This window comes from Scylla paramamosain, chromosome 18 (genome assembly GCF_035594125.1).
Source record: "Scylla paramamosain isolate STU-SP2022 chromosome 18, ASM3559412v1, whole genome shotgun sequence".
In the NCBI taxonomy this organism is placed as follows: domain Eukaryota; kingdom Metazoa; phylum Arthropoda; class Malacostraca; order Decapoda; family Portunidae; genus Scylla; species Scylla paramamosain.
Window position 1 is genome coordinate 22,852,150 of NC_087168.1, and position 5,000 is coordinate 22,857,149.

Genomic DNA, 5,000 nt, shown 5'->3' on the forward strand with positions numbered 1-5,000 from the left:
CCACAGAGATGATTAAACTGGGTTCTTGAGTGTTTATCCTGTTGATAATATAGAAATCTTGTTCATCTGTCACTAGAATCGTAAAAAAAGAAGAAAAAATAGCACTGACTTTGTGATTCGTATTCTGAAACGCTTTGCTTGTTCTCTCATCACCACCACAACTGTTTTCAAAGGCCACAGAGATGATTAAACCGGGTTCTTGAGTGTTTCTCCTGTTGATGATATAGAAATCTTGTTAATCTGTCACTAGAATCGTAAAAAAAGAAAAAAAAATAGCACTGACTTTGTGATTCGTATTCTGAAACGCTTTGCTTGCTCTCTCATCACCACGACTATTTCCAAAGGCCACAGAGATGATTAGATGAAGAGCTTTAGTGTTTCTCTTGTTAACAGTGTATAAATCTTTGCCGGGGATCACATTGAAGCATTGACAGTCTGCGACCCGTATTCTGAAACGTTTTTTTCTCGTTTTCAAAGGCCACAGAAATTATTAGACCTGGTGCCTAAGTGTGTTTCCCCTGTTAATAACACAGAAATCTTATTAATTTGTCACTGAACCGTAAAAACACACTTAAAAACCATCACTTCAACCAGAACGTATTGAAAGCAGTGGAGGTCCAGCGCAGAAGTGTTTCAGAACATGGTCTTATTATATGTGACAAATCTCCACGCACTGACACCTCTACCCCTCCCTGCCTTCGTCTCCGATTGAGGGCACGCGAGGCAAAAACACGTGCAGGTGCCGGATTAGTGCCGGACTCTCACCTGGCGGGGAATAATTAGGTAGGTCCGAGGTACAGGTGGTCTTTCATTACCTGTTTTCCATTCCTGAGTCCTTGTCTGAAATTGCAGTGCAGCTCCGTCCGCCAAATGATGAGAGAGTGATTTTATTTGTGGAAACGTGATGTGTCAGGTAGGTTATATTTTTTGCAGCGGGAGAGTTATTGCAAGTATCTGGGATGTATAAATCTAAAAGTAAAAGTAACTACACTATTTCTTTAAGTACTGGGTAGAATTATGAAGCGTTACGGCAACTTTCAATAATACTGTTAACGATGACTGAAATACTGTTAACGATGACTGAAATAAGAACATACGAACATAAAGGAAGCTGCAAGAAGAAGCTATTAACTCTACATACACGTGGCGGTCCTTGCATGAAGCACATCTGGTACCTATTTCAACCTATCATCCTCATCCATGAATTTACCTAATCTTTTAAACCTCCTTAATGACTCACGACTAACAACCTGATTACTGAGTCCATTCCATTTATCTCCCACTCTGCTTGAAAGTCTGTACCAACAACATGATGACTTGAGTCTCTTCCATCCCTACTTGAGAACCAGTGCAGGAGGTATACCGTGTTTCTGCTCCATCACGTTGTGGAGGCTTTGAAACACGTGCATTAGAGCTTAAATGGACAGCACTGCCGATACACTGATAACATACGAAGATAAGAGCAATGTTTCATGCTGGCGGAAATCACTGGCATTTTATACGAGCAGGAAAAAAAAGAAAGAAAAACAGAAAACAAACATTGTCATCGATTCTTGATTCATTTCCATAAGTTGTTTGGCAGATGGCAGACAGCTGAGTCAAGGGAGAGGAGAGGAGGGGGAGAGGCCTCGCTAAGCCTGGTGGTGCCTTCTCTGTATGTGTGTGTGTGTGTGTGTGTGTGTGTGTGTGTGTGTGTATGTGTTGCTGAGTATACTTGTAGCTGGCGGTTTAGCTGCCTTAGGTACAACACATCACAACAAATCTTTAGTGCAAGGTAGTGCTTCTATTTGGAATGCAAAGTTGTAGACATCGGACATCACAGCAGAACCTTGACGCAAGATAGTACTAAGATTTAGAACACGAACTTCTCAGCAAAACTAACGCAAGATACTGCTTATATTTGGGGACACACTGCTTCCTTTAGTTACCTTTGCTCACACTATTGCTTTATTTTATTGTCTCTGGAGCAGTAAGGCGAAGGCTCCTCCCCACCCACCGCTTTTATTAGGGTTAATTTTGAAAGGCACGGAGGATCACATAGGAAGGACAAAACCTGCTGGTCCCCACAAGGCTGTTTGTGACCCACTTCACTATCCGATATACAGAAATGAGTAGCAGCGTTCTCATGGATGTTGTTTCCCATATTGATAAAGAATACCTGATACACTATCGCTTCTGTCATGATTATACTTACTCTTAAAAATCCCAGTAATTTCCTCTACCATCTGACCACAAAAATAAGTAACCGAATTCTCGTAATATGTATCATTTAGCCAACTATATCTAGAATCATGAAAATACTATTGAAAACCCCATTAACTTCCACTAGGGGCCTATTAGAAACACAAGATCAGACACGGAGACGCTTGAGAATACAGTATGCACGTACGAGTATGATGGGCGTGGGCGTGAGTGTGGGTGAAGGGACGGAGGTAGGGTGGGCGTGTGAGTGTGGGTGAAGGGGACGCAAGGAAGGTGGGCGTGTGAGTGTGAGTGTGAGTGAAGGGACGGAGGTAGGGTGGGCGTGTGAGTGTGGGTGAAGGGACGCAAGGAAGGTGGGCGTGTGAGTGTGAGTGTGGGTGAAGGGACGCAGTGAGGGTGGGCGTGTCGGGCGGCCCACTAACCCACTGGCCACACACTGCTAGTAGTGGGCTGATTCACTTTCATCACCAGGCTGGACCAAGGCAAGGAGGGAGGGAGAGATGGAGAGAGAGAGGGGGAGGGGAGGAGAAGGAGAGAGGGAGGGTGTGGTGGTGACTCTGCACTTTGCACCCTCCACACCACCACACTGCCACACCTCCACAACACCTTCGTCTGACATTTTGAGGGACGGAAAAAAAAATAAATATCCACCAAGTACACGCAGACTCTCATTTAGGTTGTGTTCTCCCTTGCTCGTGTTGCCTTGTCTCCCAAAAGCACTGGAGTGGAAAGTACTGGTGTGGCCCGCCAAGTGTATCCAGTGCACAGCTGCGTGGCCTCCAACACACACACACACACACACACACACACATAGACAAGCAGTATATATATATAGATACAACACAGTCGAGGACGTAGCAGTACAGTTAGCTTAGTACATGTACAGTACAGTATAAAGTAGGTAAAACACACACACACACACACACACACACACACACACACACACACACTACACACAACTACACAGATGAACCAAGCCACACCTCTACATACCTCATCGCTTACCTTGCCTTGCACTGCCCTGCCTCAACACGCACACACACACTTCACCTCACCCTTCACCGCACAAGCACCACAACACACACACACATACACCACACACGAACCTCAAAACCTAACCTAACCTAACCTCACACCCCACCAAACACCGAAGCTACGTGTCGGGCAGGAAGCAGCACACCTGAGCTGGGAGGAAGGAAGGGCGGAGGGGAGCACACACCTGGGCTGGCAGAGGCGGAAGTCGCAGGTGTGGCTGAGGATTCCCTTAATTTTCCTGTTGATAATAAGACCGTTCCGTGGGCTTACTTGGCACCGCCGAGCTGGGGAGGGGGAAGAAGTGGTCTGGTTACTGTTACAGGGCTGGGAGTGGGGAGAAGGGTCTGATTGCTGGTACAGGGGCTGAGACTGAGAGGATGTGGTTACTGCTACAGGGGACTGAGATGGACCGTGTAGGGAAGTGATTGAGGAAGTAGAAGATCTTATTACTGATACAGGGCTGAGGCTGGGAGAGGCTCTGATTACTGGTACAGGGGGATAACAGTGAATGAGGGTCTGATATAGGGACTGAGACAAGGTACGTAGGGGAGTGATTGAGGAAGTAGATGGTCTGATAACTGGTACAGGACTGAGACTGGGGAGAGGTTCTAATTACTGATATAGTGGACTGAAAATAAGCATACAAGAGTGAATAAGGATCTAGAGGTTGATTCCGGATCTTACTTGGCACCGGTGGACTAAGGAGGGGAGGGAGGGGTCTGGGTATAGATGAAATTTAGCACGAAAGAGATTGAATAAGGGTCTAGAAGTGCTGATTGTGGATATAGGGAGCTGAAACTGAGCAAAAAAAGGGAGGTGTGGTGTTTGAAGGTAGTGTGATACCGAAGAATTTAACTACTTAGGTTAGGACGAGCTGAGGTTGGCAAGGGGAACAGACAGGAGAGAGGGAATGGTGTTTTTAGGTAGAGTAACACCGAAGACTTGAACTGCTCGGGCTAGGACGAGGTGAGATGGTAAAGGCAGTAAAGGTTGGAGAAAAAGATTAAGAGATGCTACGTTAGACTGAGGTGGGACGGTAAAGGAAGCAGACAGAAGAGGGAGTAAAGGCGTGGGTGTTTTTAGGGAGAGTAACACCGAAGACTTGAACTGCTCGGGCTAGGGCGAGGTGAGATGGTAAAGGCAGTAGAGGTTGGAGAAAAAGGTTATAAAATGCTACGTTAGACTGAGGTGGGACGGTAAAGGAAGCAGACAGAAGAGGGAGTAAAGGCGTGGGTGTTTTTAGGGAGAGTGACACCTAAGACTTGAACTGTTTTAGAGAAGGAGTAATTAAGACGTCTCAGAAAATCAATTGGCTTCTCTCTCTCTCTCTCTCTCTCTCTCTCTCCACTCTCTCTCTCCTCTCTCTCTCTCCTCTCTCTCTCTCTCTCTCTCTCTCCCTCTCTCTCTCTCTCTCTCTCATCTCCAGTTTTCTCCTCTCTTTGGGGGAATAGTATTTGAGCAAGGTTTAATTTTTATCCTATCCCTTTTTTTTTTTCTTGCTTAGTCTCTCTCTAATGCATAAGAATAAAAAATAATGAAAAAAAGAAAGGTCATGTATGAAAAGGTTATGAGGCGAGAAGGAATACGGGGGTGTTGTTTGTTTGAGTGTGTGTGTGTGTGTGTGTGTGTGTGTGTGTGTGTGTCGTGTGTGTGTGTGTGTGTGTGTGTAACAAGCAGCGAAAGACTAAAAAATAACCATAATGAAGACGAAATAACAAAACTGGAAGAAAAAATAGACTTAATGAAACCTAAACAAAAGAGAG

General features: G+C 45.3%; 1 protein-coding gene across 1 annotated transcript in view; it reads left to right on the forward strand.

Moving 5' to 3' along the window:
* LOC135109375 (RING finger protein 44-like) overlaps positions 1–5,000 on the forward strand; it is a 105,541-nt gene that overhangs the window by 17,183 nt on the left and 83,358 nt on the right. The window lies entirely within an intron of this gene.